This window comes from Choloepus didactylus, chromosome X (assembly GCF_015220235.1).
Source record: "Choloepus didactylus isolate mChoDid1 chromosome X, mChoDid1.pri, whole genome shotgun sequence".
Taxonomy (NCBI): Eukaryota; Metazoa; Chordata; class Mammalia; order Pilosa; family Megalonychidae; genus Choloepus; species Choloepus didactylus.
In genome coordinates this window covers 107,147,081-107,164,790 of record NC_051334.1, presented here as the reverse complement: position 1 = coordinate 107,164,790, position 17,710 = coordinate 107,147,081, and the positions used below count along the sequence as shown (strand labels likewise).

General features: G+C 35.3%; 1 pseudogene; it reads right to left on the bottom strand.

The window, feature by feature from the left end:
* The window catches only part of LOC119522294, a 35,139-nt pseudogene that overhangs the window by 4,976 nt on the left and 12,453 nt on the right, over window positions 1–17,710 (bottom strand).

The following is a 17,710-nucleotide window of genomic DNA, read 5'->3' as shown; positions in this document are numbered from 1 at the left end:
TTACCCTTTAATGGATTATTCCTATTTTACAAATATAACATGTTATAAGCTTCCTAAATCTACAAAACAAATAATTCTTCTTCAGGATAAAGGTGGAAGTTTCTCTTTCTTCAGTGACTTAATTTTTTTTTTTTTAATCATCATTTTATTGAGATATATTCACATACCACGCAGTCATACAAAACAAATTGTACTTTCGATTGTTTACAGTACCATTACATAGTTGTACATTCATCACCTAAATCAATCCCTGACACCTTCATTAGCACACACACAAAAATAACAAGAATAATAATTAGAGTGAAAAAGAGCAATTGAAGTAAAAAAGATCACTGGGTACCTTTGTCTGTTTGTTTCCTTCCCCTACTTTTCTACACATCCATCCATAAACTAGACAAAGTGGAGTTTGGTCCTTATGGCTTTCCCAATCCCATTGTCACCCCTCATAAGCTACATTTTTATACAACTGTCTTCGAGATTCATGGGTTCTGGGTTGTAGTTTGATAGTTTCAGGTATCCACCACCAGCTACCCCAATTCTTTAGAACCTAAAAAGGGTTGTCTAAAGTGTGCGTAAGAGTGCCCACCAGAGTGATCTCTCGGCTCGTTTTGGAATCTCTCTGCCACTGAAGCTTATTTCATTTCCTTTCACATCCCCCTTTTGGTCAAGAAGATGTTCTCCGTCCCACGATGCCGGGTCTACATTCCTCCCCGGGAGTCATATTCCACGTTGCCAGGGAGATTCACTCCCCTGGGTGCAGTGACTTAATTTTTAAAAATACAATTCCGGAGAACCTAAGATGGTGGCTAGGAGAGACGGGGCAAAAAAACACCTCTGTGAAAATTACTAGATAAAAGCCAGAAAGTGACCCAGAACACCAGTTCCAGTGATGCACCAGCTGGACAAGGTCTGCTAAATCCACAGGGACCGTGAAGTTGGTGAAACCGGGAGTCTGCATTCTGAAATAAGTGAGTAAGCCTGCTGAATGTCTGGCATCCATGCTGTGGTGTGGGGAAACCATGGGTTGGTGTTTGGGTTTCTTTTTTTTAAAAAAACCCAAAAGTGGCTGCAGATACAGCAGCGAGAACCGCACAGTGAAGCGTGGCAGGAACGGGCTGTGCGAATGCCTCAATATCTGGCATGGAAGAAAGTCTTTCGCTCACCCGCTAATTGTCTCGGAGTGAGGCAGGCAGAATTGAGCCAAAAGGGGAAAAAACCACACCCCTTGCAGCCATCTTCCCGGTGGGCTGGCAACGCTCCTGCCCAGCGCTGGGGCCACAGCCCAGAGCCGTGCCAAGAAACCCAGTGTGATGGGGGGGGTGTTTCCAGCAGCACGCGCACACGCCACAGTGTTGGGAGTGGACAGTAGCCTTTTGTGCACCCACAGCTAATTGTCCTGGAGCTGGGAAGGTGGAGCTGTGCGAAAAGGGGGAAATTGGCAAGCCCCATTCAGTCATCCTTTCAGCAGGCTGGGAATGCACCTACATGGGCCAGCGGCCCAGAACTTCCCTTGTGCACGCACTTGTGACATAGCAAAACCTTCCCTCAGCAGAGGCCCTAGAAGGGCACGGCTTGGAAGAGGGACCCACTCGGAAATCCCAGGGACCATACGCCAATACCAAAGACTTGTGGGTCACTGGCAGAGACAATCTGTGGCGAGACTGAAATGAAGGTTTAGACTCTTGCAACAGCCTTTAATCTCCAGGGACACCTGGGAGGTTTGATTATTAAAGCTGCCCTCCCTCCCTAACCACTCAGACACATGCCCCACATTCAGGGCGGACAGCAGCAACAACACACCCAAACTTGGTGCACCAATTGGACCCCACAAGAATCAGACCCCCACACACCACAAAGACAAAGTTGAGGAGAACTGACTTGAGGGGAATAGGTGACTCGCGGATGCCATCTGCTGGTCAGTTAGAGAAAGTATATGCCATCAAGCTGCAGATCTGACAAATTAGAGATTCATCCTTGAATAATCCTACATATCCTAAAAGAACCCTATTAAGTAAAGCAAATGCCAAGAGGCCAAAAACAACAGAACATTTTAAAGCATATGATAAAACCAGATGATATGGATAACCCAAACCCAAACACCCAAATCAAAAGATCAGAGGAAACACAGTACTTGGAGCAATTAATCAAAGAACTAAAGACAAACAATGAGAGCATGGCACAGGATATAAAGAACATGAAGAAGACCCTAGAAAAGCATAAAGAAGAAATTGCAATAGTAAATAAAAAAAAAAGATGATCTTATGGAAATAAAAGAAACTGTCGACCAAATTAAAAAGATTCTGGATACTCATACTACAAGACTAGAGGAAGCTGAAAAACGAGTCAGCGACCTCGAGGACCACAGAACGGAAAATGAAAGAACAAAAGAAAGAATGGGGAAAAAATTGAAAAAATTGAAATGGACTTCAGGGATATGAGAGATAAAATCAAACATCCAAATATAAGACTCATTGGTGTCCCAGAAGGGGAAGAGAAGGGTAAAGGTCCAGAAAGAGTATTCAAAGAAATTGTTGGGGAAAACTTCCCAAACCTTCTACACAATATAAATACACAAAGCATAAATGCCCAGCAAACTCCAAAGAGAATAAATCCTAACAAACCCACTCCAAGACATATTCTGATCACACTGTCAAATACTGAAGAGAAGGAGCAAGTTCTGAAAGCAGCAAGAGAAAAGCAGTTTACCACATACAAAGGAAACAACATAAGACTAAGTAGTGACTACTCAGCAGCCACCATGGAGGTGAGTAGGCAGTGGCATGACATTTAAAATTCTGAGAGAGAAAAATTTCCAACCAATAATATTTTATCCAGCAAAACTATCCTTCAAATTTGAGGGAGAGCTTAAATTTTTCACAGACAAACAAATGCTGAGAGAGTTTGCCAATAAAAGACCTGCCCTGCTTGAGATACTAAAGAGAGCCCTACCGACAGAGATATAAGGAAAGGAGAGAGAGAGATGGAGAAAGGTTCAGTACTAAAGAGATTTAGCATTGGTTCATTAAAGGACATTAAGAGAGAGAGGGAAAAAATGTATCTGACAAACATAAACCAAAGGATAGTACGGCTGATTCAAGAAATACCTTCACAGTAATAACACTGAATGTAAATGGATTAAACTCCCCAATTAAAAGATATAGATTCGCAGAATGGATAAAAAAATATGAACCATCAATATGGTGCATACAAGAGACTCATCTTAGACACAGGGATGCAAAGAAATTGAAAGTGAAAGGATGGAAAAAATATTTCATGCAAGCTACAGCCAAAAGAAAGCAGGAGTAGCAATATTCATCTCAGATAAAATAGACTTTAAATGCAAGGATGTTAAGACAGACAAAGAAGGCCACTACATACTAATAAAAGGGACAATTCAACAAGAAGAAATAACAATCATAAATGTTTATGCACCCAATCATGGTGCCACAAAATACATGAGACAAACACTGGCAAAACTAAAGGATGCAATGGATGTTTTCACAATAATTGTGGGAGACTTCAACACATCACTCTCTCCTGTAGATAGATCAACCAGACAGAAGACCAATAAGGAAAACGAAAACCTAAATGATCAGATAAATCAATTTGATTTAACAGACATATATAGAACATCACATCCCAAATCACCAGGATACACATTCTTCTCTAGTGATCATGGAACTTTCTCCAGAATAGACCATATGCTGGGACATAAAACAAGCGTCAATGAATTTAAAAAAATTGAAATTATTCAAAGCACATTCCCTGACCACAGTGGAATACAATTAGAAGTCAATAACCATCAGAGACTTAGAAAACTCACAAACACCTGGAGGTTAAACAACACACTCCTAAAATAAATGGTTTATAATGTAGAATGTAGGGGAACTAGTGATAGAGAGCAATTAATGAAGGGGGAACGATAACCCAATAAGAACAGATAAGCTATCGTGGGTAAATTTAACATTCTGGGAATGCCCAGGAATGACTATGGTTTGTTAATTTCTGATGGGTATGGTAGGAACAAGTTCACAGAAATGTTGCTATATTAGGTTATTTTCTTGGGGTAGAGTAGGAACGTGTTGGAAGTAAAGTAGTTATTTTAGGTTAGGTGTCTTTCTTACTCTCTTGTTATGGTTTGTTTGAAATGTTTTTTTATTGTATATCTTCTTAAAAAAAATTTTTTTTTGATATAGTTAATTTTAAAAAAAAGAGTTAATTAAGAGTTAATGGCAATCAATGCAATATATGATACTGGAGTAGACCTAAGAATGGAGGAGAAAAGCTCAAAGGGTGCATAAGGAAAAATTGGAATATAGAATTTAAGCTTTATATCCATATTAATTTTCTTGATTAACTGCTGTTAAGTTAATGACATAAGTTAATATCCTTGTTTGTAGGAAATGTACATGGAAGTATTATGAGTTCAAGAGTATGATATATGCAACCTGCTCTCAAATGTTCAAAAGATGATAAATGGGTAGATAGATAATTGATAGAAAGATAATAGATACAGTTGAAAGAAAGAGGGGGGGAGGGAGGGAGGAAGGAAGGAAGGAAGGAAAGAAGGAAGGAAGGAAGGAAGGAAAGAGAAAGAAAGGTACTGCAAAGGTAGCAAAATGTAAAATTGGTAGATACAGATATCTGGGGGTGGGGGGTGTGTTGGAGTTCTCTGTATGGGGTTTGTATTGCATTTGCAACTGTCCTATATGTTTGAAATTATTTCAAAATAAAAATTTAAAAAAATACAATTCGGGTTTATGGATATATTACTGTTCTGGTTTATATATACGAATGGCATGGAAAAGAAAGGGTTGGGACAGACTGCTAGTTGACAACCAAATTCCATTCTCCATCTTTTCTTTACTAATATAATCAATATTCTGTGGGAGGACAATGTACCTAGCTAACAGACTATATTTCTCAGCTTCCCTTCCACCAAGATGTGGCTACATGACTAAGCTCTAGCCAATGAAATATAAGTAAGAAGGAGTTGGAAATAACTTCCAGAAAATTTCCTTAAAAGGGGAACAGAAAACTTTGGAAAGTCCCTTTAGTCTCCACCTTCCCGTCTTTATTCCTGCTGCCTTGAATAAAGACACAATGACTGGAATTCTTGCAGCTACAACTGGACAATGAGGTGACCTTGAAAATGGAGGGCATTTACCCAGAACAACAGACAGCAAGAAAAAGCCTGGGTCTTTTGACTTTTGTGGAGCAACCAAATCAACTCCAGATCATCTATTCCACCATATATTTATTACATGAAATTCATATTACAAAAAAATCACCATTATTTTAGATTTCCCGGTATATACCATTAAATGAAACACTAATCAGTACTGGTCCCTCTTTAACAGGAGGCCAGGTCAACAGGCTTGAATCTAGCCTGAGCAACATTGACCTTTCCCTGGGGCACTTCTTATAGTTCAATCAAATATTTTTAAACTAGTTTGTGGGTCTTCAACTTCTCAAATAGCTGATGAACTGATATTTAGCACTTCTCTCACCTATACATATCAACTCAAATTCATTCACAGCATTACAAAACACTGGCCCGAATACTGAAATGCATCTAAAAATAGATATATTTTTAAAATTTCCTTATTCTTAGAATTATGGAACTAGACTAATTATCTTATGACTATCCCAATTCTATGTTTGGAGGAGTGTAGCTGGATAAGGACAAAGTACAAAAACTAAAAAGGGCACAGTTATAGTTTTATACAGACACTGCTTTTTACCAACACTAACTCACATTCAGCAAATTATTTAGCTCCTCCCAATATTAAAAAAAAACATACACAGGAAAATGTTAGGGTATTATTATAGATGTCTTTGTTTATTTCCAAATATTAATGTATAAGTTACATGTAAAGTAAGACTGTCACTTTAAGCACAATTATTTTTCCTTTAAAGCCATGTTCAAACTTCTCTCCTCCAAAAAGCACTTGTACTATAGAAGAATTACAAACCACATCAAATGACTAATGCAATTCTAATTCATAATAGGTAACATCTATGTATGTATGAATAGGTATGTACACACACACCTATTTATATTCACACACATCAGCCTTTCTATAAATGTCTCCTTCCTTTTTCATTCCAAGAAGAGAATTAATTTCCTTAACATGTTTCATTTAATGTCACTTTCTGGGTTAGTAAAAAGCATGGGTTAAAATAAACAGTATGTTTAAAAACTAGGAAATACCAGGCCTGGTTGAAAACCTAATCTTTTTTTTTTTAATTATCATTATTTTTAAAACAGTAAAAAGAAAGAAAACAATGAGAAAGATGTTACTAACACTTCCAATGAAAGATTATAGACATTAAAAGTGAGATTGAGAAGAGAAAAACAATGCATAAAATATGTATTATTTATTACTTTGATTTCTAAAATGTAGCAGTATAAAAGTGCATCCAGCAACATGTATCAAAATGTGTCAATCTGCATACTAAAATGGAAACCCTTCAAAACAACCCAAACACAGACTTATAAAGCTGATATACACATGAAGTGCAAGCTACATTCAATGCAAGGATAAGTTTCAAATCACTGGAAAAGATAAACCACTCAGAGGCAGGCTTGATCAAAGCCCTGACCTCTGATGATGTGAGCTACAGTCCTGTCAGGTCAGGAGGGAACAATATATTTCATCTGAAGGCCTGACATATTTCTAGCCTACAGCATCCCAAGCTAGGAAATGATGGCTAGACAAATCTGTGGTGTGACCTAGAAGATAGGTAGCACTTAAGTTGGCAGGGATATGTTTGTGTGTGTGTGTGTGTGTGTTGTGTGTATGTGTGTGTGTTTTTAAGTTATGCAAACTGTTAAAAACAGTTTCTATTATCTCACTATCTTAACAAACACGCAAATGTGTTTCATAAATGCTTTTTCTAATAAAGCCATATATGGAATACCACCACAGACACCACATTCTGAAACAACTCAAATGGCGAGGCAATTTACTAAGTCTCATGCTACAAAATTTCATGACAATATAGAATCATGCACTATAGTAGCCTGGTTTATTAGACTGAGAAAATATTATACTCCCCTATATAGAGTAGATTAAATGTGTAATAAGATCAATAGCCACAAAGTCTCAACAATACAATTTGACTGCCAAGGAATAATCAATCAAGTTCACTTTTTTTTTTCAGTAAAGTCTGTGTGACTGAGAGAGGTAAAAACAGTTTCTTTGGATTTGACTCATATACACAGTGAGATTTTGGGACCATGATCTTTAAGGTCACTTTCAGTTTTTACATACTTCAATTTTTATGACATAGATGTGACCCACTTGATTCTTAGGAAACTTGAATGCCCTACAAGTTTGTATGTCTTGCTCTAGCATTACAAGAGCTCCAAGCCAAAAGACATGCAATGATAGGGAACTCCTCCCAGAAAGCAGGAGAAACTGGCTCAGCTCCAACCCCAAGTATAAAAGATAGAAGTAGACTGAAATCCTGCCAAGACACTGTCACAGATGGAGACTCAGGAAGGGGAATATGAAAATAACAAATCTAACTCCGTTTGAATGGAAGCCAAGGTTAATGAATAGCACTATTTGTATAATATAATAGCACTATTTGTGTAATTCCTCTTGAGTCTCTGTTTCCCTGGTGTAACTAAAGTAAAACTTTTCTATCTAAAAGGCAAATTCTACCTTAAATGGTGTCTACCAACTTTCCACTAAACCAAAAACTTCATTTCATCTTAAGATACCAAAACAAAATTAAAGGACAAATTAAAACCTTTAGAAAAAATGGCAACAAAGGTGACAAAGGGTCAATAGAAACATGTAACAAGATCTTTAAAGAAAAATACTAACCCTGTAATATAAAAATGTGTAAAAGAATATTAACAAATAATGGACAAATACAAATGGTCAATATGTATTTAAACTGTTTAATGTAACTAGTACTCAAATAAATGCAAATAAAAACAATGAGATGTGGTTTTTCACCCAAAAATTTGGCAAGTTTTTTAATCACAATATTCAGTATTGGGGAGAGTTCTACATGGTTGCCACTCGTATATGGCCGGTAGGAATATAAATTTGGACAACTTTTCTGAAGCAATTTGGCAATACATAACAAGAGTTAAAATAGCTCAGACTCGTCCACCAGTAATTTCAATCAGAGATTAACACAAAGACTTATATACAAGACTGTTCCATATGGCATCATGAGAGCCAATAGTCTAAATATAGAACAAGAGGCAAATAAATAAATCATGGTATATGCAAGGAAGTTTTATACACCCATTAAAATCATGTATTTGCAGAATATTGCCATTTAGAAATAAGATTATAATAGGTTCTAAAGGCAAGTTATAGCATATAATGTATATACAGATTATTTTATTAAAAAATAAAATAAGGATACACACACATAGCAAAAAAAACACAGAGAAGCTACCACTGAAAGACTATATAACAAGAAGGTAACGTCAGCTATCATATTGGGGGATACCCATTCAAGATGTTTTTTTAAGTCTCTTCTATACTTTCTAAATGATACAAAATGAACATAAATACTGGAAATTGACATGAAGGGGAACATAAAAATACTCCCTGAGGCAAACTTTTAGGGGAAGTGACCCTAGGTTATGGCAACTACAATGTAAAAAGACAAATAGGCCAGATTCCAAGCATTCGCAAGAGCAAAAGGTATGTGGAGGGGCAGCAGGGAGACATATATGCACCTGAGATCTAACGAGCAGAAAGTCTAGTGTGATTTCCTAACGGCAGTATTTCAGTGATTTCCTAATGACATTATTTCAGTAAAGTATACAAAAGATGTAATGAGGTCATCTTATTGCCCAGATGTACAGAAAAGATTAGTTCAAGAGAAACTTATGTTCCTCTCAATGTTTAATTATAATGTATTAGAAACAAACAAAAATGAGATATGTATTCAACTATACGAATAGCCTGGGTTTGAATTCCGGATCTATCGCTTAAAAGTTGTGTAAATTTGAGCAAAATACTCACATCTTTAAACTTCTGTTTCTTCAACTGTAAATTTGAGTTTAAAAAAAAATAGTACCTACACTTCATGAGGCATCTGCTAACATTAAATAAGGAGTCCTAGATAATCATCCAGTACAGTGTGTAGAACATCCTAAATGCTTGACACTCAGCAGGTTTCCTCTACTATTTCAATGATCATCACGTATCTACTGCCCTTCCCAAAAGTTAACTTCCCTAAAATAAGGCAGAGTTACACAAAGAACGTGTCTAGGTTATGTTCCACCCCATCGACTCTCCCCTCACAAGGTATCCTAATAGTGATACAAAAAATACGATGTACTTTTTCACTTGTACAAAGCTGGGACACTAAAATGATGGTCATTTCTTCCCTCATTACATACTTACTTACTTACTTACTTACATACTTACATACTTATATACTTACATACATAAAAAGTAAAAGGAAGAAAAAGGTAAAAATTTTACACTACTAATGTCCAACTAGTAAAATCCATACAGAAAAATGAAAAGACTAATAACATCTATTTAAATCCTTTCTTCAAAGGGTCATATTAAAAACTTAGTGATTATCAAGTTTGTATTGAGAGACACATCTCAGTGGTGAGGTTTCCTAGTCATTGTAATTGACAAATATTTTTAAAGTAAGCACATGGCAACAGATGGACTTAAAAAGTCCCTGCAATTTACTTCAAGCAGCTCCAAAAAAGGTCACATTCAACCTTAACCAGCAAGACTAGATGGCCAACAATTTCTGCTATAAACTGATGCTTCTAAAGCTAGGGCACTAAAATGATGATCATTTCTAAACTTATTCACATTCCTATTCCTATTCCATTTTTATTTTTGGTATGACTGGGAGTCTGTGAGTTCTGTCACAGGTTCCCATCATGAGACTGGGTATGTAGTTGTGCACCACTTCTGTTTTTACAACCCAACTAAGCCCCTTCTCCACTTAGACACATTTTATGTACTGTGGGCAACCATGGGAGCACTGAGCTCGATAAGCACCATACAGAGCCTAATTTTTCTGCTAGATGACAAATAGCCCTATGACCCTACATTAAAATAATCCATTTCCTAGAAATATTCCATAAAATAAGCTTATAAGATATTTCAGTTGTTTTTGTTCTGATTTCACATCTCAAAAGTATTGATTTTTCTTCAGGCATACTGAATTTTGTAATGGTTTCTAAGAAGTTCGCAAACAGAAAGCACATGAAAACTGTTAAGTGAAATCAGTCATAAAACAAAATATTAACTGTGTATTTTACATAAAATCTAGCTGTACTTTAAGCAATCCAATGTCGAACTTTTTTGAAGGGGAGGGAAAGTGGTAAAAATAAGGGTAATTCCTTCAAACTTAAAGTGTTTAATGCTTATCAGAAGTAGTTTTAAATCCAGGTTTTCATATATTAAATTTCAAACATTAAATTAAGAATAAAATGTCCAATATTCAAATGAACATTATAACCTGTATTTTTTTTTTTTCCAGTTGGAGTTAAATCTATTTTCAACTACTTTTCCCCCTACCGATACTTTGATTCCCCTTCCCGTGAACCTTGAATAAACTTACAAGTCAATTCCAAACTCTCTCTAAATCCTTTCTCAAGACTGATTTCTTTGGGCAAGACTTTCTAGAACCCCCACAGACCCAAATCCAAGTGTTTCAATTCTCCAAATAGAGGTACATATTCTGAAATATAATATGCCCACATCACCTCATTTAAAACATCAAAGTGACACTTGATATCTAGAGATTGAAGTCAAACTAATTTTTAATTAAGTTAATTGGTTATATGAAGCATAGCTACTGTTTCCTACCTTGTATATCTGAAACTTTGTAAAAAAAAATAGGTCCATATTCATTTTATCATACCATTTCATGATATGTAATTCCTTTTTTGCTCCAGAAATTGAGACTATGCACAATCAAAAAGTTAAAATACTACTTTAAAATTCTTTATACAGCATAACTTCTGAATTTCTCTTCATTAACTTCATGCAAAAATCACTCCCAATAATGAAGGCGTCCCATAGATCAAGACTACTTATATGAATGTATTCATATTTCATGCTAATTAGTCCCTGTACACATACTCTCTTTCCCTGGTGTGTCCAGTACATGTGTCTCTGTCCTAGATTGCTCATTAAATCTGCTATAGTTCATTTGAGCACTGCATCAGTGTGACTGAATCAGACATTTCAGAATCCAAGGCCTATGCTACCTTCCTCTTGTGTATTTCTTACAAAATCTTTACAAACAAAGCTCTGGTAATGTTGTAGAAATAATGCATACAGTACTCAATATCTTCTGTAAGTGTATAAACAAGGTTATCACAAAGGTAGACTGGTATCCTCAATGCCTCCATTGTGCATGCAGGTGATATGCCCAGTTTCTGACAAGGTTTGAGAAGTAGCAATCCTTATTCTTTTTAATGGGGACCTCTGAGACCAACAATGTCTAGAAAAATACCCTGCTCATTGTTACACAGAGACTTTTCCTAGATTACTGTATAAGCAGGCCTTTCTCACCTCCCCCACCCCCCCCTCACAAATAAACACACACACACACACACACACACACACACCCCTTAGGCTTTTTTTTTTTTAATTAAGTAGCAGAGTGTTCAGTAGTCACAATGGTAATGTATTCCTGCCTGAACTATAATGTTCTGAATCTAGTTCTTTTTAAGTGACCGAACGAGGTTATGTTAAAATAACACAGGGGTCTCAAGTATGGATTAATTTTTAAATTGTTACATGGTGGTAGTTTGATTTCTATCTTTTTTTCTAGTCCTATGTTATGAAAGAACATTGCTGGAGGATGAAGTTTTGACTTTCCTTTCAGATCCAGTTCTGGATAATCCCAAGGTAAGATATTTTGCAGACTTGACAATTCCACATTGATTTTCACTTTCCTATTTTTTTGGAACCTCAGGCTAACAACATTAATAAAAAGAAGCCCATCCTGTATATATCATATAGATTGTTTTAAGGACCAATCTATATCATGCATCTGTGTCTATTAGTTCCTCTGTTGCTGCCCTTGGAATATGTTTGAAACTATTATCAAAAGCGGAAAACTGGAAAACAATGCTTATTGGAATAATTACATTCTACTTTTCATTGACTTTTTTTTCCATTCTAATTACTATATAATAACAATTCTGACCAAATGCTATCTGGAAATATCTATAACCTTTTATTTTTCACTTCTAGCAGTAATAAAAATACTTGCCATTATTAAGTTTAATTCATAAAACAGTATCAATTAAAGAAAAGCATACATTAAGAATTCCTACTCTACAAAAATTAACAAAATAATGACTTCAAATTTTGCAAAATTTAAATTTAAAATCTCTATTAAATTATCAGTAACCTTCAAAAGAAGGGAAGGTCAATTTAGACATTCCCAGCTGGTAGGGCGTTCCCTTTGTGCTAATTACCTGCAAAACCTAGATACAAAACATAGAGTTGTTATCAAAAGAGCAAGTTTAAATCACTTTGGCCTCTTAAACCTGGGTATATTTTCTTTTGGGGGCCCTTATGTTTAATACCTATTCGTAACTTTATAATCATCAAGACACAGATTTATGCAACATTTATGGATTTTTTAAGAGTTTGGAAAAAGTTACCTTGATCCACCAACTCTTAAAAAAAAAAAAAAAAGACTCAGATGTATTACTAACTGAGCCTGAGGGAAGTTACTAATCCTAGGGACAGTGACTTTGTTTTCTTTCAAACACCTTTTAAAACGTGTGTGTTTGTTTATGTTATATCTTTAGACATTCTCTATTGCTTTATTTTGCTTAAATACAGTAGTTTTAAATAATTCATAAAGTTCTCTATTTAGTTTAAAGTAAGTTATGGGACACCAGTGATCATTTTAAAAAGAAAAAAAAACCACAAGGACAGCAACAGAGGAACTAATAGAGATGACCTTTCAAAAAGACATTTACTAGCATTCTAATGCAACTTACTCAGTTTATTAGATCTGGCATCTTTCTGGTCTCTGATGCTACTATCTTACTTTTTTAAATAAGTGCATTTTAAATGTAAGGATTCCAAGTACTTAGAGCTGCTAATTAGTTTTGTTTTCTAATCTTGCTCATAAAAATCTCATTTTCATTTCTTGACATGGGATGGATATCTAATCTATATGTATCTATGGAAACATGAGTATATCTGAAGATCAAATATTTTCAACAAAATTTAATAGCATGCTTCAAATTGTTTTTATAGTAGGAAAAGAAGAAAAGTCTATGTGGATGGGCGATAGTGGATTTGAGACTTTCAAAATGCAGAATCCAGAACCTTTAGAAGGATACCATATTAAGGATATTGCAGTCTTACTTAGCATTACATAGCCTTTCAAAGTGAGCAGGCCTTCAGTATATGGATATCTACAATAACAACAATCCCCATAGAGATGCTAGCAAGGGAAAATAAACCATTTTGACTGAAAATAAGGTTTACTGAATTATGCTGAAAGAGTATTTGAGAAAAACATAAAACAACCAAAGTAGTTAGTCATGTAAGTCAGACTCTACTAAATAAAGGAGTGCCACTTTTTAGGCAAAACTGAGAGGTTACAAATAAAATTTTCATAATATACTCTTTAAAAAATGTTCTAGGACACATATGTGAGTCCTTTGGTAACTGGGATAATCTCTTTTAAATTCTTTTTTTTTCCACTAAGATTTGTGGACTTGAGTGATTTTTTGTTTTTTTGTTTTGTTTTGTTTTGTTTTAAGTAAAAGATGCCAGTAATAGGAGAGGTAAAAGGGAGCCAGCCCCCAAAGCTTAGATACTAAGAAAATAAAATCAGTAAAAAAAAAAACCTGCCCATAATGGCTATTATTAGCTATCTAGTGGCATAAATCTAGACAATGGTTCAAAAATTGGGGCAATAAATTGTTTGCCTACAACAATCAAGATGACAGAGAGAACCTCAGGAAACAGAACTATAATTTAGTAATGGTATATTGTAATGTAATAGCCCTTACCAAGTTCTAGGAACTAGATTTTATACTTTCTACATCTATAGAAGATGTACTAGCCTCTCAGTCTACTTTAATTTGGTCCCATGAAACATCTTGCCTAGATTCCCATTGCATAAAGGTCTAGATAGGTCTCTCTGTCTCAAGTCTCAATGCCCCCTCCACACCAGCATCCAGGTCCCAATCATTGCTCATACCACAATCGAGTGATCTTTTTCATATTTTAATATAAAAATGTCAATTCTCTGCTAAAAATTAATATTCCATGTTGTCTTTAAAATAAAAATCCAAACTCCTAAATATCACATACTAGGCCATTATAGAGTTGGTTCCTTCTTGCCTCTACAGACTCATTTCTTACTATTTTCCCTAGAAGTACGCAACCCACCAGCTATTCCAAATAACTTAGTTTCCTGAAATACAACACAATTTTTCATACTGTAACACATACCACTTTCATTCTGCCTAGAATTCTTTGTCTCTGCAACCTCCTTTTTTTTTTCTAAAAGTTTTATTGGTTTATATTTTTTTAATATTCATTTTATTGAGATATATTCACATACCACACAGTCATATAAAACAAATCATACATTCGATTGTTCACAGTACTGTTACATAGTTGTACATTCATCACCAAAATCAATCCCCAACACCCTTATTACCACACGCACAGAAATAACCAGAATAATAATTAAAGTGAAAAAGTGTGCTTCAGGTTTTAAAGCAGGGAAGGATAGTGAGGCATTTACCTTGGGCCCCAAATTTAAGGGGCACCAAAAAACTCAGGAAATAGTATTTGAATGCAAGGTTTTAAAAAATCAAAAGTAATGCAAAAAGTCCATGGTGAACAAAATATCAAAATTTCAAATACAGATAACATTGGTAATGGTGCCATGCCAAGCCATTTAAGAGCATGATGCAAAGCAACCTCCTTTTTTAATGGGCTCATCCCTATTAAGATATTGAAATTCTGACCTATCATCAGCAACCACTTTGGATTCTTGTCGACTCCTCTTCATCTGTGGTCAGTGGCCTTCCTTTCTCTGTGTTCCTGCAGTATCATATTTTCAGAGAAAGAAGGAAGCCTAGATTTAAAGAAAACATAATTGCTGCTATAAAAACTATTCCCTCAACAGCTCAATTTTCAATTTGGATACATGTGAGATATATCTAAAAACCAAAGATTGATTTAAGCCTACCACTTTGTTGCTTAAGATGTTTTTTTTTGTTTGTTTTTTCAACTAATTTCATCTCAAGGGATATTCATATAAAACCAGTAATAAAACAAGCTAGGCTAGGCAAGGAAAATAAGGAACAGGTGTTTTTTTCCTTCCATGACACTACTTTCCACATTTTAGTTTGTTTTCTTTAACTGCTGAAAAAATGAATGAGGCCATCTGAATTTTTGTTAGTGTCAATATAAATATTTGTACACTATTATTAGAATCTCTTACTTTGATATAAAGGAAATATCTAGTACCAGTAGTAAAACTTAGCTTTGGATTAAAAGGAATAAGAAACAGAATTTTGACAATACTGCAGTGCCTAATATTTCCATACATCATCTGAGGTGATTCCAGTAATACATTAGGGCTGGTGTTCCGATACAAACTGAAGCTACCTATAATAATTTTAAAAACACAATTTTTCAATGTCAAAAATAAATCTAGAGCTATTATATAGATCTTCCTTACTTAGTTGTCAAAAGTGAGCAATAAATATTCAAATCGAACATATGCACAATATCATATGTGACTTGTAATTTATCCTCCATCAAACACCACAAAACATAAAGCAGCTTTCAAAAAATAAAATCTTTAAAATGCTATAGTCTTGACATCAGAGGTGGGGCAAGAAGGCAGCACAGAGAGGTGTGGAATTTAGTTAGTCCTCTACAGCAACAAGAAAATAGCCAGGAACAACTAGTAAATAGTCTGGAATAACTGTTGGGGGACATCCATGACTGGACACACATCATACACCAGCCTGGAATGGATGGAACAGCTGAGATTGCAGCATACAACTGGAAACCTGATACTGAATATAGACTCCTCCTGAGACCCTGGACCATCTGGTCTGGGAAAATCTGATTGGGGTTATCAAGGAAATCAGATGCCTAGAGAACAAAAACTGAGTCACATTAGGAAAAACAAAGACATGGACAAGTCAAAGGAATACACTTGCACTTCAACTGAGATACAGAAATTGAAAAACCTGATTACTAATCAAACAAATCTAGTAAGTCAATTCAAAAATCAAATCAAGAAGTTGAGGAAAGATATGGCAAAAGAGATGAAGAATATAAAGAAGACATTCGGCGAACATAAGGAAGATCTCGAAAGTTCCAAAAAACAAATGGCAGAATTTATGGGAACGAAACACACAATACAAGATATAAAAAACACAATGGAGACATACAACAGCAGATTTGAACAGGCAGAAGAAAAGATTCATGAACTGGAGGACAGTTCCAAAATCCTATCCACAAAAGAACATATAGGGAAAAGAATGGAAAAACATGAGCAGCACCTCAGGGAATTGAATGACAACATAAAGTGCATGGATGTGTCATGGGTGTCTCAGAAGAGGAAGAGAAGGGAAAAGGGGCAGAAGCAATAATAGAGGAAATAATCAATGAAAATTTCCCATCTCTTATGAAAGACACAAAATTACAGATCCAAGAAACGCAGCATACCCCAAACAGAATAGATCTGAATAGGCCTATGCCAAGACACTTAATAATCAGATTATCAAACGTCAAAGATAAAGAGACAATCCTGAAAGCAGCAAGAGAAAAGGGATTTATCACATACAAAGGAAGCTTGATAAGACTATGTGTGGATTTCTCAGTAGAAACCGTGGAGGCAAGAAGGCAGTGATATGATATATGTAAGATACTGAAAGAGAAAAACTGCCAACCAAGAATCCTATATCTGGCAAAACTGTCCTTCAAATATGAGGGCAAGCTTAAAATATTCTCAAACAGACAATGACAGAGTTTGTGAACAAGATACCTGCTCTACAGGAAACAATAAAAGGAGCACTGCAGACAGAAAGGAAAAGACAGGAGTGAGAGGTTTGGAAAACAATTTTGGGAGAGAGTAACACAGCAATGTAAGTATACTGAACAAAGATGACTGTGAGTATGGTTGAAAGAGGAAGGTTGGGACAATGTGGGACACTGAATAAAAAACAATGGATAAAGAGTGGGACTGTGTAACTCAGGGAAACCTAGAGTGGTCAATAATTGTGACTAAATGTACAAATATGCTTTTACATGAAGGAGAACAAAACAATGTCAATCTTGCAAGGTGTTAAAAATGGAGTAGTATTGGAGAAAAAATACAATCAATGCAAACTAGAGTCTATAGTTAACGGTAACATTGTAATATTCCATTAATTGTAACAAAGGCAATATACTAAATGTCTATAAGAAGGGGATATAAGGGAGGGGTATGGGATTCTTGGCATTGGTGTTGTTGTCTGACTTTTTTAATGATTGTATTTTAATTTTATTTTTTCTTTTGTTGCTTTTAAGTTGTCAATTTTTTTCTTTCTTTTTCTTTTTCTTTTTACTTTTTTCCCTCTTCCTCTTTTTTGTGGAAGAAAAGGAAATGTCCTTATATAGATAGTGGTGGTGAATACATAACTATGTGATTATTCAGGAAACCTTTGATTGTTTACATAGGATGGAATGTATGGTGTATG